This window comes from Prionailurus viverrinus, chromosome B1 (assembly GCF_022837055.1).
Source record: "Prionailurus viverrinus isolate Anna chromosome B1, UM_Priviv_1.0, whole genome shotgun sequence".
NCBI lineage: Eukaryota > Metazoa > Chordata > Mammalia > Carnivora > Felidae > Prionailurus > Prionailurus viverrinus.
In genome coordinates, this window is record NC_062564.1 from 167,997,272 (window position 1) to 168,024,533 (window position 27,262).

Sequence of the window (27,262 nt, forward strand, 5' to 3'; positions counted from 1 at the left end):
CCCTCTCCTTTCTCCTTTCTCCCTTTTTAGTTTAGTCCCTGTGGCTGTTTCCAATTTTCCACTTTCTCTCCAGCTGCTTTTGGGGAGGGGTGCTTTTCCTGTATTCTCCCCCCACCATCTCTGTCCTCTCTCCACACACAAAGGTGGCTCCCTGCCCTCTGTGGCTTCTCTGTCCCCATGTTTCACCTTTCTGCAACACATACCTCCTGAATTCTATGGTTCAGGTTGTGCATATTGTTTTGTTAATCCTATGATCGGTTTTCTAGTTGTGCAGGATTGTTTAGTTTTGGTCTGGCTGTATTTCATTGATGTGAGACACACAAAAAACTTCCATGCTGTTCCACCATCTTGGCTTCACTCCCTGAGCATGACCATTTTAAATCCAAAAAGATTTTCTTTGGATTCAAAAAACTTAAGCTGAGAACACAATAAGAATTTCCCTGTAAAGTACCCCCAAAACATCTTTAAAGCCTATTTAATATTTTGAGAGACTGACCAAGAGAGAGGGAGGGACTGTGAGAGAGGGAGAGGGAGAGAGAGAATCCCAAGCAGGCTTTGCGCTCTCAGAGCCGAGCCCCACATAGGGTTCGAACCCATGAATCATGAGATCATGACCTAAGCAGAGACGTTTAGTGACTCTTAAATGCACAAATATCAAGACTTGGAAAGAAATCAAACTGGAATTTTCTAGGTACCAAAAAAATAGATAGCATCCATTAATGAAGAGAGCAATAGTGAAGCATGAGAGGTGAGCAAGGGCTGCCAGAAAGTGATGTGAGGCAACAGAGTACACCTGGGTTGCTTGCTTCAATTGGGACAATTCCAAAGAGGTCATCCCAGCTTCAGAGCTTCACAATGATCTGGCTGAGCCTTCTGCTGCAATTGAAAAGCAGTTCAAACTGTTCATCTTTAAAATATTGAAAGAAGGACCCCTGGGTGGCTCAGTTAGTTAAGTGTCTCACTGTTGATTTAAGCTCAGGTCATGATCTCACAGTCATGAGATCCAGCCTCACATAGGGCTCCTTGCTAGGCATGGAGCCTGCTTAAGATTCTCTCTCTCCCTTTGACCCTCCCCAACTCATGTGCACTTTCTCTCACTCTTTATCTCTCAAAAAACCTTAAATAATAATAAAATAAAATATTGAAAGAAAAGGAAACTGTCAACCCAGAATTCTATATGCAGTGAGGTGTATTTTCTAAAAATACAAGTGAAAAAGAGAATCTACAAGCTCTCTCTACTTACTTTTCTGACAGACCGGAGAACTCTGTGTATACAGAAAGGACTCAAAGACTCAACTAGAGACAGAGACCTGAATGGAGATAGAAACAGCTTCACATAGCATGCTAGCTGGTGAGTAAAGGCAGACAGACTTTGGTGAAGGGTACACATTTGTCTGGAGGAGTCAAGACAGAAAACTACACAAATAAGTCCTTGAGCCCACACATTCGGTCTACGGTTAAGTGAAGTTTGCACAGCATGCACCATGATCTGAGCGTGAAGGTGCAAAAACGTACCAATATCCTCGTCTGGGGAATCAGAAAACTAGAGCCAGTGCACCATGGATGCTGGAAAAAATGGGGTTGTCCTGGAATGTTAAGAGCTGGTTGAAGGAATCCTTCATGTCTGTTTTCCAGTATCTTGACAGAGTCCCAAACAATGAATATGCTGATTAAACTCAAAGTTAGCTAAAAGATCTGAAATGAGGCAGAGTTGCTGCCCCAAAACCGAGTTTCTAGTTCGAAACTAGCCATGAAAATTACCTGCTAGACCAAATCAAATAACACTCACTATATGAACACAACAGGATTCAAAATCTCCACAATTTGACATTGTATGTCTACTATATAATCCAAAGGTAACCAACATATGGATGAAATAGAGTAATGACAGTGGACTAATAATCTTAAATGAACCAAGTAGCAGCCTCAAATCAACTGGTTTGCTAAATTGAGTCTTTTACTAAAATAGATCAACATAATTTTAATACTGGATATGTGCAGTTTTTTTTTCTTAATCCTAATCTGGAAAGCGGAGAGCAGTTCACATTCACTATATTTACAGAGTGATGTTAAGATTCATGCTATCACGTTGTAGCCCGAGTCACAAGAATTTGGCCTGATCTTCCTAATACTTCACAGTAATCCCCTGAACTGAATACATACTGCTAAATGGGTCTGATTAAGCAGGGAGTACCAAGGTCTCCTCATGCCCTAGTTAGATACATGCATATAGAAGAGTCAGAAACAAACCCTATAAACTTAAATTTCAAGGGCTAACACAGCAGTGTAGGTTTTAGGGTTAAAATTTAGAATATGAAAAGATATCCTGATAAGGTAAAAGTAAAGGACACCACGAAAAATGTGGCACAGAACTCGCTGACTTTTTTTTTTTGAGAGAATATATACAATATTTGGGAATACTTCTCTGATTCTTGTCCAAAGAGTCACAAAGTTGCTAGATATGAGAAGGAAGAGACTAAAAAAAGACTCTGCCACAGGTCCAGGATTTGGTTAAACAGCTTGTCAAGGGCTCTATGAACTATTAAATTCAGTCGTGTTAGAGACATCCATTTAACTAAATATATTGTGTTCTGGGAAGCCACAAAGGAGAGTTCTGGGTTCTGGAGGAATGCCGTGTTTTCTGTGGCTGAAAATTACTCACCAATTGAAAGGCCGCTCCTGGCATGATACTCACATGTAGTAGAGACTAAATGCCTGACCATGGGAGATAAGTGACTGTGTAATTAGAATTGTGCATCAGAAGCTTGGTGTTATCAGAGCAGTCAAGCCTTCAGGTCAGCAGAATGAAGTAGAAATCTATTGTTCTTTGAAAATGATGTATGTGGGCCTGGGCAGATCCAGAGGGCACACTAAATGTTTCCCAAAAGGTGATCAGAATCCTAGTTCACTTATCTTTGATACAACGTTGTTTCTGTCACAGCTTATAACTATGGCCTCATGCTTACTGTGACAGGCTGATGAAAGAGAGAAAAAAATGGGGTCTGGTTCACAGATGGGTCCATTCAATATTGTGTGCAAGGCATTATACCATATTATAACCTCACTCGGTGTGGTCCTAAAGGACAGTGATGGGCAAACATTCCCTTGGAGCAGTATAATTGGTTTTCTCCTTTGTATAAAGAGATCTGGGGTAAAGAATACATAACATTTTGGATGTTATCAGATGATTTGACAGGTGGTTAGTGCCTGGAAGGAAAAAATCAGACAAATAGAGATGGGGATATTCAAGAAAATTCATATAGAATGACTTGTAGAATTGAATTCAAAGTATGCAGATATTTATGTCCTATATCAATGTGTACCAGAAAGCATCTGCGACAGAGAAGTCATGGAAACTAACCATTTTCATAGCCTAAATCAGCTATTTTATAGAAAATTATGAATTTCTAAAGTAATCTGATAAAACCTGGGAAATAGAAATACATCAATAACAATATAATTTGAGACTTTATTTGATGATCTAGCTTACCCTTCTCTGTATACACCAGTCTTAGGCAGTTTTATGAACAATTTATGCTAAGACTTTAAAATATTGATTGTTCTAATCCTATACAAACTGTGAGTGATATGGTTTTGCAGGCATATCTAAGATCCTGAAAATAAGTGGAAAGTGTTCTCAATAAATGACCTTATTTAATAAAAAAAAAACCCTGGTTTTTAGTGGCTACGACATTTTGTCATAAGGTTAATCAGATTATACTTAAATTTATTACCTTGTAAATCCCAAGACGCAGTTTTCAGAATATGATAGGTCAATTCCCGTAGGATATACTAAGATAAGGCTGCCAGAACCCATCTCTCAGGAATTAAAATATGGGAGATCTTGACTTTATTTTTAATTATATTTTATTGATTAAAAAATCATGGTCACTTTTTCCAACTGGGAAAAAAGAACTTCTATTTAAAGGGAGGAAAATGGAGGAGATAATTAATACTTAAAATTCTGAGCAAAATTTTTTTTTTGGAAAAAAAAAGAACGCATAAAATATTCAAACTTTTTTTTCTTTCCGCAGTCTGTTTTTCTAGAATCAGAGTATCAGCAGTCTTTATTTCTTTTGCCCTTGAATTAAAGAGTCAACACTTAAAATTATTGTTTTCCAGCTACCAATCAATGATTGGCAATGACAGGCATTACCAACTTACAATAGGGTTCGAGGAAGTCAGGTGAGTTAAACAGCCTCATAACCTGTTCATTAAATCACAAAATACTTTACCAATTAAAAGCATCACTTCCGGGGGTTTGTAGATTCTATAAGGAACATTGGTTTTGCCCCCTATTAAGTAGAGAGTCAACCACCATATAATTAAATTAACTTAAAAAATCAATCCAAAATATTCAATGAAAACCATAAACCATTAACAAAACTTCCAGTACATTACTTGAAGGCTTTGAGTTTTTCAGAATATGTTAACATGATGACTACATTAATTGACTAAAGTGTTCACTATTCATATTGTTTTATTTCTATCCAAATATAGTTTAAAGTGAGAATACTAAATGTTCCTAATACTTAATGATAATTTTAAATATACTATATAGACTAAAATAGCCACTTAAAAAAAACTTTCATCTGAACTGAAAAAAATTGTATTTCACTCCATTCCTCTGCCTATTTGTCTGTTTATTATCTATCATCTATCTATCTATCTATCTATCTATCATTTATCTATCATCTACCATCTCCTTGACTAATATTTAATATTTTGCTGAATCAATGGAAACTAAGTCACAGACTTATGACACCCCATCCCTGCATATCCAATATGCATCCCTAAAAATAAAGACATCTTTATACAAAGTGAGGTTACCATTATCACACCTAAGCCAACAATAATACTGTCCACTTTATGTACATTTTTCTCTGTTGTCCCATTAATAGCTTATAGAGTCGTGTGTGTGTGTGTGTGTGTGTGTGTGTGTGTGTGTTTTAAGCTCATCGCAAATTAACATCTGGTCAAGATTCACTTAATTTGGTTGCTGTGACTTCATGTCTTATTCTAGAAGAGCCCATCCAGCTTTATTTTTTAACATTGTCATTATGAAGGTTTAAGTTCACTTTTATTGTGGAAAATCACACCTTCTAGCTTTGTCTTCATTATATGTTGGCTAGAACATTCTCTCTTATTTAAACACATTCTATAAAATAGGCTCTATAAAAGTCATTTTTTAAAAATTTAAAAATTCTATGCATCTTCCAAGCCATGGTTTTAAATATATATTGATTAATTCAAATTTGTATGGCATTTTTATCCAAATTATAAAAAACTTTATTTTCCCCCGATAGTATCATTTCTTCTACATTTTCATATATATTAATTTAAATATAATTATATTTTTACATATTTTAAGTGTCTTACTTCAAAGTAAGACATTTTATCCTATTAATCTTATTTGAGATTATACTATTTCCTTGCTCTTTTACATTTAATTATAATTTTTTTTTCAATTACCTGTTTTGTTTTGTATTATTTTTAACTTCAGTTCTACTATTTCTTTGATAACAGCAGTCCTTTTTTGTCCTTGTATTAGAACTGTTAGATAACTAAACAAAGCTTTTAAAATTATATCTGTTAAGAATTTATAAATACATATTTTTTCTTAGAATATATGTTTACCTATATTCCACGAGGTTTTAAGTACATTTTCTTTTTTTTCTCCTATGGTATGTTTCTTTTAACCTATGTCATTGTAATTGGTCATTTTGAAGATTCCAATCAAAGATGATTTCTTGAAAACCACTTTATTATTGATTTTTAACTTAGTCCTAATACAAAATGAGAATATTCATTAAATACCCATTCTTCACAATTGTGAGGAAATATTTCAGAACTGTGTGCAAATGAAATTTTGTAAATATGTCATGTATTATGTATTTTTTTGATTAATACTGACATTTTACTTCTCTCAAAATTTCCATGTAATTATTAATTGATTTGCTTTGTTTTTCATTTCCTGAAAAAGCATGTATTAAAATGACCCAGGGGTGCCTGGGTTCAGCATCGGACTTCAGCTAAGGTCATGATCTCCCAGTTTGTGGATTCAAGCCCCTGTATTGGTCTGCTTGCTATGAGCATGGAGCCTGTTTCTCATCCTCTGTCCCCGTCTTTCTGTGTCCTCCCTGTTCAGGTTCTCTCTCTCTCTCTCAAAATAAATAAACATTAAAAATAAATAAAATAAAAATGATCCAATATGATTATTATACATTTCTGTCATTTTTCAAAATATTTCATTTCCATGTATTTTAGGTGTGTCACCTCATGATCACATATTAGCAAAATTTTAAAATTATAAGTTACTGTTCATTTTGCATCCATTAATAATCTTCCTTATAATAAAATATATTACCTTGCCCAGTTATTTTTGTTTGTGTTCATACTATTTTCATATTATTAATTTTTTTGCAAATTTATTTTAAAATGTTTTTTTTTATTTCAGATATCTCCTTTAAACATGTATCTACATTGCTATAAATTCGAAACTTAAATGATGAGTTTCTATTTGCATTTATAATGATTATTTAAATATGTGAAAGTATTCTCAACACTTTATTTCATATTTCCTATGTACCAATTATTTTTAAATCATCTGACCCTTTGTTGTATTCTTTGATAAATATTTATGTTTCTTGATTTTAATCCTCTGTTGAATCACAAACAGTATTTCTGTTTGGTTGTTGGTTGTCTTTAAGTTTTTAGGATCATATTGACTGATATGATTATATAACCAAGTTAAGTTATTCATTTGTTTGCACTTTTTAAATGAAAGCCTAGAGTGTTTTATCTATGAAATACAACTTATTATTTTTAACATTTAATTTTACTCCTATTTTTCAAGAACTTGTCATTGTTTTCCTTCAGTCAAGAGTTAAACACACTCACCACTATATTTTATCAATGATCATACTTGTTATTGCATCTTGGATTCCAAACTTTACCTCTGAGTACACTTTTTTTCTTATTAAGTCTGTCTTTTTCTGGTAATAGCTTACGAGGTAAACTCTTGTAGTCTGATGTCTAAAAATACCTCGGTTTTATTCCTTCTTTTGAATAGCAGAGGGTATTAATCTCCAGATTTATGGTTATTTTGCCTAATATTCTTGTTGAGAAAGCTACTGTCACAACTTTACAATAGGAAATATTCCTTGATTAAAAAATAAGAGTATATCCTCTCTAGCTGGAATATTTTTCTAATTCACTGAATGTGTCCACATCAGAATTGATTTTTGTATATCATGCTGTGCAATAAGAGCACTTTTGGTTTGAAGATATTTTTATTAATAAAAGTTCCAAGTAATTATTCTTTCAAATATTGGTTTTTGGTCATTTATATTTTCTTCTTCTGGAACTTCTGTTTGACAATTGTCAAATCCTTTCAATCTGTCTTTCAAATATCCCAGCTCTTCTTACACTTTTTAAATTTGTTTCGCTCTTATTACTTATTCCAATAAAATTATTTTCTATCGTCTTGCCATTCACTGATTCACTGTTTTAGAATATTGAGTTTAATGATAATGATATCTATTTCATTTTTATTTCGATGATCTTATTTTTCATTTTATAATTGTTTTTCTATGTACCGCCTGATACAGTTTCATCTGTAAAAGAAGTCTAGTTTTTTTAAAGGAAAGTTATACTTTAATTAATTATTTTAAATCTCAACTTATTTACTTTAAATATTTGAGAGATTTTTCAACTTTTTTTTTAATTTTTTTATTTATTTTTGGGACAGAGAGAGACAGAGCATGAATGGGGGAGGGGCAAGGAGAGAGGGAGACACAGAATCGGAAACAGGTTCCAGGCTCCGAGCCGTCAGCCCAGAGCCTGACGCGGGGCTCGAACTCACGGACCGTGAGATTGTGACCTGGCTGAAGTCGGACGCTTAACCAACTGCGCCACCCAGGCGCCCCCTTGAGAGATTTTTCAACAAAATGAATTACTTCTCGAGTAAAATCCTAATCACGTTATTGACTTTTTGGTTATATTTCCAGTTCTTAACTTATTTTTTAAGTTACAGCTTTTAAGCTCTGAGTAGAAGTATCTCCCACTCTCTTTTTCTCTCTCCTGTGTTAACCACATTGTATATAATTCCATAGTTTCATCCGTTATTTTTGGGCACATTGGGCTGGTGGCTAATCTAATTATGGAAACTCACTTCCTTATATATAAATATGTACTTTTTAAGTTTGTCTTTTTAATTCTCAACTTACAATTCATCAGCTACGAGGTAGCCAATTTTTAAAATTCTGTTTTTAGATGAGGGAGCCAAATGCTATTCCTACCTTCAGTCTCATGGGAAACCGTATTATGAATCCTAATGGAGGAGCTTAACATTCAGCATAACCTTGCCTATTCTGCTGTTCTGGACCATAGGGCTATTTTGGCTCCTATCTTTGGTTTGTGTTCTTCTTCTATTTCTGGCTTTCAAAGACACAGGTTATTCCTATGGAAGGAATTTTATGAAAGTCTCCTCTCTCCCTCATGGTCTCTTCTCTATATATGTATATCTATATATAAATATAGATATCTCCATCACACTAATATTTTTGAAGCAGAGGACATTTTTCAAGATATAATGTTGACCAGAAAATTTATACATTGTTGGAATTTGTAGGATTTCTGATTTAAAAGGAGTTGAGATGTATTGTAAAATAAATAGAGTTTGGAGTGATGTATTCTTGAGTACAAGCCTTACTTTTGCCAAGTACTAAGTGTTATTATGGGGTACACTGATTCGTATCTATAAGTATCCTCATTTGTAAAATTAATAAAATTGTTTTTGCTTTGCATTTTTGGAAAGGTATTCTAAGAAGATAGACTACTGTATAATAAATGTTGCTATTTTTCTTTCTGTAATGCAAGATAATGTTTTGTTATAGATTTGTTTTTAGCTAGAGTGTATATGTAATAACTCATAGGACTTTGAACAAATCTAAATATACGTCGTTCAATAACTGATAAGGACTCAAAACTGGGAGAACATATAATCAGGAGCATATGTTCATGTTGTCCAATTTAGTCACCCTTTTTAGTTTTAAGGAAAATGAGAACATAGTAAATGATTGGTCTAGCCTGTTTACTGGAGTCACTAATTCATGTGTAAATTCATCTGACTTTTTTATTATTTACCAAAAGTGTTATCAACAAGAGGGCAAAATTTACTACACATATGGAGCCTGATTAAGCATACCAGGTCTCAAAAAAGGTACAAAAACAAATGCGTAATATGACAGATGTCATGAAGGTCAAGAACATTGTTCAGTAATAGAAAACAGCAAGGGGCATATATAGATAAATAAGGAGTAGCCTCATGCTAAAAGTAACATTTAACTTGAAATCTGAAGAAATAATGCAGCATGCAAAATGAGGCTCTATTCTAGGCAAAACAAAGGCCCTGAAGCAGGACTTAGGTATCTTAAAGTGACTCAGGGAAGGCTCAGATCAATTTATTCATCTTTGTATCCTTGTTGCTTGCTCTAGTGTCAATTACATGGCATATATATTCAGTAAATGCTCATTGACTGAATGAATGAATTATATGCAGAAGAAGTAATGAAAACATTAGTGCCTGTTTCTCTCTCTGTCCCTCTCTCATCTCTACCTCTTTCTGTATCTCTTGGTTGCCAAATAATATGTTCCTTTTTATTTCATTTTTTTAAAAATAAACTATTTTGGAATAGTTTTAAATTGACAGAAAGATGACAAAGATAGTATAGAGAATTCCCACATACCATGTACCTAGTTTCTCCTATTATAGCTTACATTAATATGGTATTAATATTAATATGGTACACATTTGTTACAAGTAATGAACCAATATTGAAACATTATTATTATTAAAGTCCAAAATTTATTAAAAATTCTTTAGTTTTTGCCTAGGTGACTTTTCCTGCTCCAAGATCTCACATTACATTTACTCCCCATGGATTCTTTGTGACAATTTCTTATTCTTTACCTGTCTTTGAAGACCTTGACAGATTTGAAGTACCCTGGTCAAGTATTTTATAAAATGTTCCTCATTTGGGATTTGTTGGATATTTTTTAAATGATTAAAATGGGTGTATGGTTTTGTAAGTAAAACAACATCATATATGGTAAAGTGTCATTTTCATCATATATCAAGTGTACATACTACTAACATGACTTATCATTGTTGGTGTTAAACTTGATCACTAAGCTACGGTAGTTTTTGCTAGATTTCTCCATTGTGGAGTTGCGTTTTTTCCCACTTTTTCATAGTTTACTCTTTGGAAAATGTCACCACGGAACTTATACTTAAGGTGTAGGAGTTATGTTCCACGTCATTACAGGCAAATTATCTGTACAAATTATTTGGAATTCTACATAGATTTGTCTCTTCTCCTCCCTTAATTTACTAACTAAATCTTTTATGTTAATATGGATTCATGTACGTTGTTTTACACTTTGTGTTATAACTCAAAGCAACTCTATCCATTTTGTTGCTCAAAATGTTCTGCTTTGGACTGTGGGATCTATTTCATTTGATTCTTTTGTCCCTTTGACATACCCATCATTGTGAATTTCTTTTTGTTTGTTTTCTGAACAGTTCCTTGCTTTCTGGCACTAAAAAATCTCCAGGCCAATCTTGTATAAGTCCTGCCCAGACCTACAACCAGCCACCTTGCCAAGGAGTCCTGTCCTTTTATTGAAGAATGGTATAATAAACAAGATCCAGGCGTTTGTGCTCTTTCTCTTCTTGAGAGACTTATTGGACCATTGTGAAAATGACTGACAGATAACTCTTCTATTACATGTAAAATTAGCATTAGTTAAGGATGAGGCTAGAGGCTTAAAAGAAATACTAGAAATTATAAGTCTAATATTTTGAGTTAAACCTGAGTATATGACAGTAAATCAAGTCTGAATACATACAGAAAATTGTCTAATTATGCCTGCTTCAAATCAGACTGAGTAGGTGAAGCATCTTATAATTTCAAAATGGATTGGTTTAAATGCATGCCATTTAAAGCAAATTTTATTTCATAATATTTTCTGGCATGTATGAAGAAATTTACTATCTGCAAAATTTTACAATTCTAGGAAACTCTTATTTGGAAACTCTTATTTGGATGACAAATCAAGAAGAAGTTTTCTTTGTAACAGTATAAAGAGACTTATTTTAACTTCTGAATTTTAACAGAAGATAATTTAATATCATTAACAACATAAAGGAAAAAAGAATGCTAAATTAATTCTTTAAGTATCATATTCATCAATCATATTAATTGATTTACATAATTCAAAATATGTGCATTTCAAAGATGAATAATAATCCAAGTCATTCCTTGTAGTTTTGAGGTAAATGCTAAAAAAGGGTGTTGTTTCATAATTATCTGAAGAAATAACTTGTTTGACACATATAAGAATCTCAAAAGTTGTTTATGGTCAGCCTGTAAAATTATTTTAAATATACATCAACCATTGTACATCATTCTTTCCGTTACATAGATAAAAATTATTCTTTAGATTAAAGCAGTTGTGCTATTTCTTTCTGGACATTGGCAGTTTACATTATTCTAATGAAAGAAGCTATTCTGAGTTATAATCTCATATTTTTGTTAGATGAAGCGTATTTTTAAAAATGGATAAATGAGACTTAAATTTCTGCCTCTTTTTTATACAACTATGATATCTAGCACATAATTTACAAGTTTTTTTCTTTATTTTAAAAATTAAAACCATAATAACTATTTATCAGCATTCTAAGGGGGTTGTTATATATGTAAAGGATTTAGCACTGTGCGTGACACATAATAAATGTTCAGTACATGGAAATTGCTGTTCTTAGTATTAGAAATGAAGTGATCGACATGTACACAATTGCTTGTGATCTTAAGGAGTCAACATTGAAAATCATGTTCTGTGCTAATATTTTCCTGGAAAAGTTGTATTGACAGCAACAACTGAAATTTTGCTTAAAACATGGTCCTGACAAATCCGGACAATGATTAATTGTATATTGCCTTTTTAGAATGGAACCACTTTGTTCTTTTTGCAAATGCTGTCTGATTTGACTAAACTACTAATAAGAAACAGAAGTCATAAATCAACTATATTCCAAGTTGAATTTCTGTGTAATAAAAGAAAGAAGAAGACATAAAAAAAAAATTACCTACTCTACTAAATTAGATGATTTAATCATTCATGAGAAGACAGTATTTTGGATAAACAACAATATTTAGTTAAATATACTAAAAAATGTTATAACAGAAAACATTTTGAATATCAGTAAAACTGTTTCTTGGGGGCTCACCAGGTCAATTCCCCAATGCAGTTTAATGATGTTGACATAAGTTCCCAAAATAACACAAAATTATATTTAGAAGCTATATGATTAATTAAATAAGGACAAAGTTATATAATGATTTCTAACTGTATGTAGATTATTTTTATTTGAAAACTAAAGAGATCTGATAGTTACACATATTAAATACCAAGACAAACATTAAATGAAATAAATATTATGTATATTTTGTTTTTATGAAATTTTTATTGTTTAAATAAAACCTTAGTCATGGGCTTTATGTCTCTGATGTCTATTTCACATAATTCTATCATGTGTAATTATCAGAATAACTACTTATGTTTTTATTATAAGTGTACATATGGTAATTAATAGCATTCTTGGAACATGAATATGTGAATGAATTATTAAGAATCCTGAAGAGAGAATTTAATTGAATGGGGTTTTAAACTTATAATATTTTTTAAGCTATGTGTGAAACTATTGAGTTTCATAGTACATAGTACACTGTACGAACATTAAATTATATAGTAATGTAGAGAATAAGGTGTTCAGATTATTTTCTTCCTTTCAAATGATCTGAAATATACATTACCTGTTGGCTAAATTAAGTCACTGAATTTCTTCAGACACTGACCATATTAATTTGATTGCATCTTGTATACTATATTATTAGATAAATGATATAGGGATGCTGTGCAATATCATATTATAAAATAGACTGAATTCGTGTAAAACCATTATTACAATTAATCATAGATATTTCATTGTCTAAACAAATATTAAAATATCTTATTTCACTATTAAGCAAAATTTTGGACATTTAACTGATGGCAAAGTATGGTAGGTAATACATCTGAATCAATAATTGCTAAAGCATTTGTAATATATAACACTAAAGGCAAAAACAGATTGATTATTAAAGACATATTTTTATATATAAATATCGATACAAGAAACAGTACTGCTAGCCTACCTTTCTTCTTTAAAGAAAACCTTGCTAAGCAGATTTAACAAGCAACATGAAGCCAACTGAATACAACAAAGCTAGTGTAAACAAGTTCCTATGCTATCTGATCATTTTTATTCATTTGCTTTTATTTTCATTTTTTTAAATGTTTATTTATTTTTGACAGAGAGAGAGACAAGAGCATGAGTGGGGAAGAGGCAGAGAGAGAGGGAGACATAGAATCTGAAGCAGGCTCAGGCTCCAGGCTCTGTGCTGTCAGCACAGAGTCAGATGCAAGGCTCAAACTCACAGACCATGAGATCTGATGCTTAACTGACTGAGCCACCCAGGTGCCCCATTCATTTTGTTTTTACATGGACATTACTTAGGCTTTAAATTTTTAAATTAATAGGCAACAGTACTGGTATAGACTGAATTTTTGTTTACCCCCAAATCCATATGTTGAACACTAATCTTCAGTGTGATGGCATCTGGAGGTGGGCCTTTGGGAGATTAGTACTTTTGTGAAAAAGACCCCAGAGAGCTCCCTTGTCCCTTCCACCCTCCATATGAGGACACAGTGAAAAGACAGTTGTCTGTGAACCAGGATGTGGGCCTTCACAGACACTGAATCTACTAGCACCTTGAACTTGGCTGTGAGAAATAAATTTGTACTGTTTACAAGCCACGAGTTTCTGTTAATTTGTTATAGCAACCCAAATCAACTAAGACAACCACTTTCTATTATTTTCTTCTAAAATACATTCTAAATACATTCTAAAATAAAGAAAGAAGGGATAAGAATTTTTCTATCAATTTGTTGGGACATTTTCTGTAATCTTATGATCTATTTAGAACATGTAAATAAAGTTTGCTAAACCTACTAGAGAATAAAATTAATTGTATAAAACATATAAAATAGATTGTACTTATTTCACTTAGCACCAACATGGATGGAACTAGAGAGTATTTTGCTAAATGAAAAAAGTCAGTCAGAGAAAGACAAATACCATATGATTTCACTCATATGTGGAATTTAAGAAATGAAATTTAAGAAGCAAAGGGAAAAAAACCCCAGAAGAAACAGACTCTTAACTATACAGAACAAACTGATGGTTACCAGAGGGGAGCTGGGTGGGGGGATGGGCAAAATAGGTGATGGGGATTAAGGAGTGCACTTGCTGTGATGAACACTGGGTGTTGTATGGAAGTGTTGAGTCACTATACTGGACACCTGAACCTAATATTACACTGTATGTTAACTAAATGGAATTTAAATAACAGCCTTAAAAAATAAATTGCATTTGATAAACATATGTTACGTCAGTATCCTCCTGGAAGAAACACAGAAGAGTTAGAAAAGTAGGAAGAGTAGAAAAGTTAGAAAAGAGTTAGAAAAGTTAGAAGAGTAGGATTTATTTTGAGAATAAAACCTATACTTTTTTTTTTAATGTTTACTTATTTTAGAGAGAGAGGGAGTCAGAGCGCAATCGGGACAGGGGCAGAGAGAGAGGGAGACACAGAATCCTAAGCAGGTTCCAGGCTCTAAGCTGTCAGCACAGAGCCTGACACAGGGCACCACCCCACCAACCGAGAGATCTTGACCTGAGCTGAAGTCAGACGCTTAACCGACTGAGCCACCCAGGCGCCCATAAGGACTGTATTTTTAAAAGAAAAAGGGAGTGTGGGAGCAATGCCTGTGTGGCTCAGTCATTTGAGGATCTGACTCTTGATATCAGCTCAGGTCATGATCTCAGGTCGTGGGATTAAATCCCATGTTGGCTCCACTCTGAGCATGAAGTCTAAGAATCTCTCTCTCTCTGCCCTTCTCCCCTGCTCACGCTCTCTCTCTCTAAAATAAAATTAAACAAAAAAACAAAACAAAAAAAGGAGTGGGGGAGGGATGGTTAATGACTGAAAGTATTCAGATTGTCATGTGAACCTGATGCCTTTAAAAGGGAAGAGGGAGAAAAGAGGATTGGGCAGAGCAGTGTTCAATCTATGGTGCAATTTTGCCATAATCCCAGATAACCCAGCAGGGAGCTCTGGAGCAGATTGCCCATTAGAAAAGTCCTACATTGGACAGCAATTGTCAGATCCATGCTCAGTCATGGGGTGGGGGGTGCCTGGAGAGAGTACAGACTCAGCTTGAAAGCAGGAAAGGAAAAGGGGCCTGAAGGTACTAACAGATGGAGTCTGTCAGCTAATTACACCATTTGCACCTTAATGGCAGGAGTTTCCTTGAAGGAAGAGCAAGCCAGAGCAGTGCATCTCTTTGCTGCCACATATATTAAAGTCATTTTCATTGAGAGAGAAGAACTTGAATTTTTTTTCAAATTGTTAAAAATGGTATGAAATAAAATTATCGAACAAACTGTGCTTAAGTATTAATGTATTAATTAATAATTGGTTACAGAAAACATTGAATAATGAGCATTTTAGAATCGTTTAAGTTGTTTATGTCAGCCATTCAGACTTCAGCTTTAAAAATATTATGCAAGGGCTGAAGCAGTAAAATAGCAACATCTGAGACCTTTAAGCATAGAATCAACTGTTAGTTTTAATGGAAGCCCCTCCTGAAATGTAATTACAGTGGAAGGTTGTTTGTTATTATTCAACAGTTGAATATTATTTTGTCTACAATGCATGTGCTGCCATTTCTTACTCATTCCTTTTTCTTCACCAGGTTTGATTTCTCTTTTTTTTAAATTCATGCTAAAGGAGTTATACCTCTTGACCCATGTGAAGACATAAATAATCATTTTCTCAACAAAATGGGCATTAAATGGTGATGGCAGCATTTAAATAGAATACAAAAATGAACCTCGTAATTATAATAAAATATCTGAAGTTAATGATGTTTGATAATTGTAGTATTTCCTCATTTTGACATCAATCTGAATGTTGACTGACACAAACCAGTCGTAAGTTATTTACAGGCAATTATTACATCATTTTTATATCAATATGTTATTGCTATGACCACATAATTCACAGTGCATATCAGGAATATCAAACTTGACACATGCTGCTAATAAGAATTTTGTATCAGGCATAATAAGCAAAACAAATAACCTTGTGCCACTGAGTGAAAGGAAACTGAATAATTTTTTAAAGTCACAGTTGCACAACACATTCATACATTCATGCTGATACTAAAGTGGTAAGGTCACACAATGCTTATTAATGTTGAAAATATGAAAAACCATCAATGTACTTCCTATTTCATAGTAAAGTAGTTTGTGATAATGTTTGATTTTAATTCTTTACTGTTTTCAAGCTATAAAAAATTTAAAATGAGCATATTTTATTATGTTTTGGACAGTGATATAAACATTAATGTAAACAATAATGATGTATTATGCATGTTTACTATGGTTAAGCATTTATGTACACTACCTGTATTATTCGTAGTATTCCTGAAAGGTGATTATTATCATTCCTCTTTTTCAGATGGTGTAATTAAGACTCAGTAGGGAAATTACTTGCCCATTAATCTAATAAATACTAGAGTTCCTATAGGTGAAGGTGATTAAGAGGTAGAGATTTCCAGTTATAAAATAAAGAAAACATGGAGCTAAAAAGTACAGTTAGAATATAGTCAATTATATCCACTAATATTGTAATAACTTTATATGGTGATAAATGGTAACTACACATTTCATGGTAAGCATTTTGTAATGTATGTAAAATCACTAAGTTGTACACGTGAAAATAATATAACATTGTTAACTCTACTTCAATAAAAAAAAAACAAATTTATTTGTTTTCTGATTATAAAACAGGTGCAAAAATCACAATGCAAGACAGCATGTATAGTGTCCTAGCCTATTTTTAAATTTCTTTTTTGACATTTATTCATTTTTGAGAGACAGAGAGAGACAGAGAATGAGCGGGGAAGGGGCAGAGAGAGGGAGACACAGAATCCAAAGCAGGCTCCAGGTGCTGAGCTGTCAGCACAGAGCCCGACACGGAACTCGAACTCACGAACCTCTAGATCATGACCTGAGCTGAAGTCAGATGCTCAACCGACTGAGCCACCCAGGCACCCCATTTTTTAAAAAATTTTTTGCCTACTTTTAAATGAGAATTTACACATAAAAATCTACAGAGGAAAATAAATCCTAAATGTTAACACACATGCACATATGCCTGCACACACACAGTATAGGTACAATTGTAGCATGGGTGTAAGTCACTCATATATAGTATCTTTTCAACAAACTACAATAATGCCTTCCTAAGAAAAAGAACCAAGTAAATCACCAAGCATTGTACTCATCCATGAAAGAAATCAGGATATCAGGAGTTTGAATAATAAAATATATAGTAGTGATATTTATACACAAAGGATTATAAGGGGTACAATTTAAAATGTCCAAATCCTTAGAGAAATGCATTTCTGTGACTCTTCCCTGTATTATCTATCATTCTAAATGTGAGATCCGGAAAGGCTACACATATTTCAGCTCCTGGAGTTTCTTAAATGGGGGTACAAATTACAACTCCTCTTATTGGTATTATTTCTCTGGTAGGAAGCAATCACTTGCTTTATGAATGAGAGCTTCATATCACTGAAGAGGAATCCTACTCAAAAGATATCAGTTATTCTTGGTTTCAGAGTTTAAAAAAACAGAGTTGAAAAAATTGAATCTGTTAAAGGTAATCTGCAGTGGCAGAGATTTTGCTAATGAGACCAAATTAACAGCTGTAGTTCCTACAGTAGTAGTATTTGGTAGATACATTATTCACAACTATAAGTTTGAATGCCCTTTAATTAAAAAATATTTAATTATGTAATTTTAAAATTGTCCTATTTCTTCACATATGCTAGAGATAATCTTTCTGAAAAAAAAATATGTTCGAAAATAGCATAGGATGACCAATTTGTTTTCCTTTCCTGGTTACAAGTCTTCCAATAATTAAATTGAAATTTGCACACTTGTTTACGTCATAAGAAAAAGTAGTATAAAAGATTTAACAAATTCATTATGGATATTTAAAAAAATTCTAAAATCTGCTTTTTTCAATGAGTGCTTGCCAGAAATCCTTTATCAGAATTAATAGGGTACTTGTTTAAAATATAAATTTCTGACTATATTGAGGTCTACCAAATCAGAATCTCTGGGTATGTACTTAACAGATTCCCAAGAGAATTTTAAACACACTAATTTTCCTAGTAGAATACATTCAGAGCAGTTTTAGGCTTACACCAATATTAGGTAGGAGTACAGAGAGTTCCTATATACTCCCTGCCCCCTCTACACTCACAGCCTCCCCGACAATCAACTTGTTACACCAGATGGTACACCTGATGAACCTATACTGACATTATTTCACACAAAGTCCATAGTTTATATTAGGGTTCATGCATGATATGATAGACTCTATGGGTTTGGACAAATGTATACTGACATGTGTCTACCATGTACTTTCACTGCTCTAAAAATTCTCTGCGCTCTATTTATTCATCCCTCTCACCTGCCTAGCCCCAAAGATTTTATTCATCACGTTTTTGTCTCTTTCAGAATGTCATAGAGTGGAATTATATAGTATGTAGGCTTTTCAGACTGGCTTCTTTCACTAAGTAATATGCATTTATGTTTCCTCCATGTTTTTTTTTTCATGGCTAGATAGCTCATTTCTTTCTAGTGCTCAATAATATTCCATTGTCTGAATGTAGTTTATTTACCAGTTTATTTATCCATTAATCTAATGAAGAGCACTTTAGTCACTTCCAAGTTTTGGCAGTTACGAAAAAAGCTGCTGTAAAGATCCATGTGGGGTTTTGTATAGATATAAGTTTTCGATACCAAAGAGTAAATACTAAATAAATACCCAGGAGCATGATTGCTGGAGCAGATTGTAAGAAAATTTAACACATTTAATTTTGTAAGAAACCACCAAACTGGCTTACAGTGTCTCTACCATTTTTCATTCTCATCAGCAATGAGTAAGAGCTTCTGTTGCTTCACATCCTCATAAGCATTTGATATGGTCAGTATTTGGATGTTGGCCATTGTAATTGGTGGATAGTGGCAACTCGTTGTTTTGATTTCACAACACTGATGCCATATGGTGGTGAGATACTTTCGGTGCTTATTTTCCATCTATATATCTTTGGTGAGTTGTTTGTTAAGGTCTTTGACCTAATTGGGTTTTTCACTTTCCTTTTATTAAATTTTAAGTGTTCTTCATATATTTTATTTAGAACCCTTCATCAGATTTGTCATTTACATTTTCTCACCGTCTGTTGCTTCTTGTTCCATTCTATTGACAGTGTCGTTCAATAGCAGAAATTTTTAATTCTAAAGATGTGCAGTTTATCAATTCTTTCTTTCCTGGAAGATACTTTTGGTGCTGCATCTAAAAAGTCATCATTAGGGGTGCCTGAGGGCTCAGTTGGTTAAGCGTTTGACTCTTGACTTTGGTTCAGTCATGATCTCATGGTTTGTGAGTTTGAGAGCCCCACATTGGGCTCTTCACTGACTCACAGAGCCTGCTTGGGATTCTGTCTCCCTCTCTCTCTGCCCCTTCTCTGCTCTCTCTCTCAAAATAAATAAAAAGAAACTTTAAAAAATTAAACAGAAAAAAGAAAAAGCCATCATCAAATCCAAGGTCATCTAAAATTTTGTAATGTAATTTTCTGGTTTTATAGGATTACGTTTTTTTTTTTAATTTTTTTTTCAACATTTATTTATTTTTGGGACAGAGAGACACAGAGCATGAACGGGGGAGGGGCAGAGAGAGAGGGAGACACAGAATCGGAAACAGGCTCCAGGCTCTGAGCCATCAGCCCAGAGCCCGACGTGGGGCTCAAACTCAGGGACCGCGAGATCGTGACCTGGCTGAAGTCGGCGCTTAACCGACTGCGCCAGCCAGGCGCCCCTAGGATTACGTTTTACATGGAGGCCTGTGGTCCATTTTGAGTTATTTTTAGTGACAGGTGTAATTTCTGTGTCTAGATTCGTTGTGTGTGTGTGTGTGTGTGTGTGTGTGCGCGCGCGCGTGCAGATATCCTATTTTTTCAGCACCATTTGTTGAAAGATTATCTTTGCTCCATTGTATTGCCTTTTCTCCTTTGTCAATCGATTTATGTGGGTTTATTTCTGGGTTGTCTTCTGTTCTAGTGATCTATTTTTCTATTCCTTCATCCATACCATACTGTCCTGATAGCTGTAGCTTTATAGTAAATTTTGAGGTCAGGTAGTGTCAGTCCTCCAACTTTATTCTTCTCCTTCAATATTGTGTTGGCTATTCTGAGTCTTTTGTTTTTCCACATCAAGTTTAGAATTATTTTGTTGATATAGACATAAATCTTGATGGGATTTTGATTGGGACTCTATAGGTAATTTTGGGAAAAAACTGACATCCTGACAATATTGAATCTCCATATCTATAAACAAGGACTATCTTTCCATTTATTTGGTTTTTCTTTCATTTCATTCATCAGAACTTTACGGTTTTGCTCATGTAGATTCTATACTTATTTTGTTGGATTTATATCTAAGTTTTCATTCTTAGGGTGCTATTAAAAATGGAATTGTGTTTTTTTTTATTTCAAATTCCACTTCTTCATTGCTGGTGTATAGGAAAGCAAATGACTTTTGTATATTAATTTTGTAACTGCAAACTTTCTATAATCCTTTTTAAGTTCCAGGATTTGTTTGTTGATTTAAAAAATTTACATAGATAATCATGTTATCTGTGAAAAAGGACAATTTCTTTCTTCCTGATCAGTAATTTTTATTTCTTCCATTTAATTTCCTTTTCTATCTAGTCTTACTTTATTAACTAGGAATTATAGTACAATATTTAAAAAGAGCTGTGAGGGGGGATATGTGCTCCTGGTCTTCTTAGTGGGAAAATGAGGGAAAGTTTAGTGAGAAAGCTTCTAGTTTCTCATCATTAAGTAGGTTGTTAAGTTCAAGTTTTTGTAGACATTCCTTATTAAGTTGAGGAAATTTCCCTTTATGTCTAGTTTGCTGAGTTTTTACTATAAATGAGTGTTTTTGTTTTTATTTTTTTCCTTAAGATAGTTGATGTGATGGGTTACTCTAATTGATTTTCATATGTTGAATCAGCCTCATATATCTTAAATTCCATTTGGTCATGGTGTGTAATTATTTTTATACTGTTGCATTCTATTTGTTAAAATTCTGTTGAAAAAATTTGAATCTATGTTTATGAGAGGTGTTGGTCTGTAATTTTCTTTCCTTGTAATATCTTTATCTGGTTTGTATTAGGATATTGCTGGCCTCATAAAATGTGTTAGGAAGTATTCCCACTGCTTCAAACTTGTAAAAGAGTTGGTAGGGGATTGGTATATTTTCTTCTTTAAATGCTTGGTAGAATTCACCATTTGGACCTGGTGATTTATATTTTGGAGGGTTAGTGTTGATTCAATATAATTTAATGCAAGCAATCCTTTCATGTTGTCTATTTTTTCTTTTGAATTTTAGCAGATTGTGTTTCTCAAGGAATTAGTCCACTTCAACTAGGTTGTCAAATTTGTGGTCATAGAGTTGATCATCATATTCCTTTATTTTGCTTTTAGTGTCCATGGGTTCTCTAGTAATGTCACCCCTTCCATTTCTGATATTGGTATTTAGTGTCCTCTTTTTTTCTTAAACAAGACTAGAAGCTTATTAATTTTGTTGATCTTTTCAGAGACCAATTTTGGTTTTGTTGATTTTTTTGTCTGATTTGCTGTTTTCAAGGTCATTGATTTTTGGTCTAATTTTTGTTATTTCTTTTCTCTTGCTTACTCTGGATTCAATTTGCTATTCTTTTTTTAATTTTGTAAGGTGGAAGCTTAAATACTTAATTTTTTTATTATTTAAAAAAGTTTTTTTTAATTTTTTTAACATTTATTTATTTTTGAGACAGAGAGAGACAGAGCATGAACAGGGGAGGGGCAGAGAGAGAGGGAGACACAGAATCTGAAATGGGCTCCAGGCTATGAGCTATCAGCACAGAGCCCGACACGGGGCTCGAACTCACGGACTGTGAGATCATGACCTGAGCCAAAGTCGGATGCTTAACCAACTGAGCCACCCAGGCGCTCCTAAAAAACAGTTTTTTAATGTTTATTTATTTTTAAGAAAGATACAGTGACAGCAGGGGAGGAACAGAGAGAGAGGGAGCACAGAATCTGAAGCAGCTCCATCCAGACTCTGAGCTGTCAGCACAGAGTCCGATGTGGGACTTAAACCATGAACAGTAATATCATGACCTGAGCCGAAGTTGGATGCTTAAGCAACTGAGTCACCCAGGCTCCCCTTAAATACTTGACTTTTGATACTTCTTCTTTTCTAACATGTATTCAATGCTATAAATTTCCCTTTAAACACTGCTTTACTACTTTCCACAAATTTGTTGAGTTGTTCTTCCATTTTCATTTAGCTCAAAATATATTTTTTAATGTTTATTTATTTTTGAGAGAGAGAGAGTGAGAGAGAGAGAGAGAGAGAGAGAGAGAGAATAAGTGGAAGAGGGGCAGAGAGAGAAAGAATGAGACACAGAATTTGAAGCAAGCTCCAGGCTCTGAGCTGCCAGCACAGAACCTGATGCTGATTCATGCCTCACAAGATCATGACCTGAGCCAAAATCGGATGCTTAACCGACTGAACCACCTAGGTTCACTTTAGCTCAAAATACTTTTAAATTTCTCTTGAGATTTCTTCTTTGACCCATATGCTATTTAGAAGTGTTTTGCTTAATCTCCAAGTATTTGGGGATTTTCCAGATATCTTTCTTCTATTGATTTCTAGTATAATTCCATTATGGTCCAAGAAAGACATTATTTGACTTTTATTCTTTTATTCATTTACTTGTTTTTAATTTTTAAATGTTTATTTATTTTTGAGAGAGAGAGAGAGCCAGGCAGACAGAGATTGAGCATGAGTGGGGGAGGAGCAGAGAGGGGGAGACACAGAATCTGAAGCAGGTTCCAGCCTCTGAGCTGTCAGCACAGAGCCCAATGTGGGCCTTGAACTCATGAACCAGATCATGACCCTGAGCCAAAGTCAGAGGCTTAACCGACTGAGACACCCAGGCACCACGACTTCCATTCTTTTAAAGTTATTAAGGTATGTTTTATGGCTCAGAATGTGGTTTAGCTTGATGAATGTTCCATGTAAGCTTGAGAAAAATGTATATTCTGCTATTCTACTTTTGCCTCCTCTATAGATGTTAATTATATTCAATTAATTAATGGTTTTATTGAGTTCAACTATATTCTTACTGAGTTTCTTTCTGCCGAGTGGATCTGTCCATTTCTGAAATAAGGATGTTGAAGCCTCCAAACATAATATGAATTTATTTATTTCTCCTTACAATTTTATCAGCTTTTAAGTTCGTGCATTTTGACACTTGGTTAGGTACATACATGCTAAGAGTTATTATGTCTTTTTTTATCATTATGTGTAATATGCCCCTCTATATCACTGATACCATCTCTTGCTTTGAAGTCTTCTTTGTTTGACATTTTTATAGCTATTTTTCCTTTCTTTTTAAAAAAAATGTTTATTTATTTATTTTTAGAGAGAGAGAGTGAGCACGTGCAAACGGGGTAGAGACAGAAAGAGAGGGAGAGAGAGAATCCCAAGCAGGCTTGGCACTATCAGTGCAAAGCCTGATGCTCAATCTTACAAACCACGAGATCATGACCTGAGCCAAAATCAAGAGTCGGATACTTGAAGCCAAGCAGGCATCCCTATTCCTGTTTTCATTTGATCAGTGTTAGCATGAGACATTTTTCTCTATTCATTTAATTTAAATTTATATATGTATTTATATTTAATATGGGTTTCCTATAAGTGATCTATAGTTGGGTCTTGTTTTTCATACACTATGGCAATCTCTGTGTTTTACTTGGTACATTCAAACCATTGACATTCAAAGTGATTATTGATATACTTGGATTAATGTTACCTTATTTGTTAACATTTTCTATTTTTTATCCAAATTCGTTGTTTCTATTTCTTGTTATTATTTCTATCAGATAGTCTTCCACTATTTTTCTGGCATTTTGGTTTTAATATACTATTTTGTATAATTTATATTGTTACCATTATAGTTATATTCCTTTTTAAAAGTTGTTTTTAGTGGTTACCCTAGAGTTTGTAATATACACTTACAAATAATACAAGTACACTTTCAAATAACATTGGGTCATTTCACAGGTAAGTACCTCATAATAACCAAATAATCCATTTTTTTTCTTCAGTCCTTTGAATCATTGCTGTCATTCATTTCTATCACCTACAACCATACATTACTGAATACATTGTTGTTGTTCTCTTTGGTCAATTAAGAATACAAAAAAGAAAGTGATGTCCTACATTCATTTCTTCCTTTTCCTATGTTCTTTCTTTATATAGATCTGTGTTTCTGACCTTTATCATTTTCCTTCTCTCTAAAGAACTTTTTAAAAAAAAATTTAATGTTTTTTTTGACAGAGAGAGACAGAGCATGAGTGGAGGAGGGGCAGAGAGAGAAGGAGACACAGAATCCGAAGCAGGCTCCAGGCTCTGAGCTGTCAGCACAGAGCCTGACGCGGGGCTCAAACTCACAGACTGAGTGATCATGACCTGAGCTGAAGTCAGATGCTCAACTGACTGAACCACCCAGGTGCCCCTCTGAAGAACTTCTTTTAATAATTCTTGCAAAGAAAGTCCATTGGCAACACATTCTCTCAACTTTTGTTTGCTTGAGCAAGTCTTCATTTTTCCTTCACTTTTGAAGGATGATTTCATGGGGTATAAAATTCTAGATTGGCATTATTTTTTTTCTCTCAATGCTAAATATGTCATCCTAGTCTCTGTTTTGGTGGCTTTGGAGAGATTTGGTCTAATTATTACCCTTTTTTCATTTATAACTAAAATGTTTACTCTGACTTCTTCCAACAAACTTTTTTTTTTTTTTTTTTTTTTTTTTTTTTTTTTTTTACTTTCTGTGCTTTAAATATCATATGTCTACATGTAAGTTTCTATGGCATTTATCCTGCTTGGTGTTTGCTGAGTATCACAGATTTGTGGTTTGGTGTCTGACATTAATTTGGGGAAATTCTCAGTCATTATCATTTCAAATATTTCTTCTGTTCTGTTCTCTCTTCTCCTTCTGTTATTCTCATTACACATATGTTACATCTTTTGCAGTTGTCCCACAGTTCTTTTATATTCTGTTCTGGTTTTGTTTGTTTAATCATAGTTCACTTTGCTTCTCAGTTTTGGAAGTTTCTATTCAAATATCCTCAAACTCAGAGATTATTTCCTGAGCTATGTTGAGTCTACTGATAAACCCATTAAAGCACTCAGTAATTATGTTACAGAGTTTTTGATCTCTAGCATTTTCTTTAGATTCTTTCCTAGAATTTCCATCTCTCTGTTTACATTGTCTGTCTGCTTTTTCACACTGTCTATCCATTAGAGTGCTTAAAATATTAATCATAGTTTTAAAACCCTGTCTTATAGTTCCAGTATTACTGTCATGCCTGGTTCTAATCCTTTCTTTGTCTCTTTAAATTGTGTTTTTTGCCTTGTAATTCAGTGTGCCTTGTAATTTTTTCTCTTAATAGTTATATATGATGTACTGTGTAAAAGGAACTACTGTAAATATAGACCTTTAGTAATGTGGTGGTGAGGTGCTTGGGTGGGGGGAGGTAAAACATTCCATAGTGCTATGATTCAGTCTCGGCCTCTCAGTGAGCCTATGTCTCTGGACTGTAAACTTCACAAGCATTTATTTTCTTATCCTCTCTCAGATGGAAGTGGATGGCTAAAGGAAGCTGGAATTGGGTATTTTCCTTCTCCCATTTGGAAGGCTAGAGCTGGCTTGAATTGTGTACTTTTCTTTCCTAGGTCAAGTAAACTCTGGCACAAGGGGATTTTCTCCAATACCTAATGTGATAATTTGGTCTAGCTTCTGAAAATAAAACTCACAAAAGTGTGGAGATCCACTAGTAACTGAGTTCCTTTGAATTTTTTAACTCTAAGATCTGTCCACACCTAGCCTCCAGCAGTTTGTCAATTACTGTGTAGATTTTCCTACCCTGTCACTAATTTCTACAGAGGTTTCTGCTCTAGTAAGGAGTGAGTGATTCCTTATACTCACCTGGTTGGCTCAATTTTGGGGCAAACGGTTTGTCCTCTGACATTACTACTCTTTCAATCTAAGAAGAGTTAGTGATTTTTCAGTTAAACTGCTTTTTTACTTCTTGTTAGGATAGAGTAGCAACTTTTCAGTTTCTTGCATACCAGAACAAAAACTGAAAGACAAAGGATTGTCAAAATCACTATTTGAGTAAACAATATCTAACTGGAACATGAAAAAATTTGAACCCCCATTCTTTTCTGGTAAACACTGAATGTAAACTTAGTTTGATGACTGCAGGACTTAACATATATTTAAGTTAGTGAGGGATTTCAGAGTACTTGGACACCATATATTTCTGAATCAGACTTTCACCTATCAATTTCTGATATACTACTCCATAATGAACAATAAAAAAAAAAGGAGGAATCATTTGGGTCTATGTCATAAAGCAAAGAATTTGCCTTATTTTCTTAAGGAAAAGACTACATAGTGTGAAATTAGAACATGCCTCTATCAATCAATTTAAAATAAAAATATTTTAGTATTAATTTTTCCTTCATATTAATATTGTATTTGAATGAAAATCAGTTATCAATATTTGCTCTATATTATCTCCACTATATAGGGATGTAAAATCACTTACAGATCAGTTGTGGTTTTTATTTTATTTTATATATATATATTTATTTATTTAAAATTGTTTTTAATGTTTATTTATTTTTGAGAGAGAGAGAGAGAGAGAGAGAGAGGCAGACTGCAAGTAGGGGAGGGACAGAGAAAGGGGGAGAGATGAAATCCGAGACAGGCTCCAGGCTGTAAGCTGTCAGCACAGAGCCCGACGTAGGGCTCAAACCCACGAAGTGTGACATTAGGACCTGAGCAGAAGTTGGATGCTTAACTGACTGAGCCACTTGGAACCCCAATTTTTAAAT

The 27,262-nt window shown here is 33.8% G+C and overlaps 1 long non-coding RNA gene across 2 annotated transcripts in view; it reads left to right on the top strand.

Annotated features, from left to right (window-relative positions):
• The window catches only part of LOC125163302 (uncharacterized), a 266,713-nt gene extending 255,939 nt beyond the window's left edge, over nucleotides 1-10,774 (top strand). For both annotated transcript variants that reach the window (XR_007151387.1, XR_007151388.1), the window contains exon 4: nucleotides 10,586-10,774. This is a non-coding gene — a long non-coding RNA (uncharacterized LOC125163302). The remainder of the gene's footprint in view (nucleotides 1-10,585) is intronic.
• Nucleotides 10,775-27,262: the final 16,488 nt, after the last annotated feature.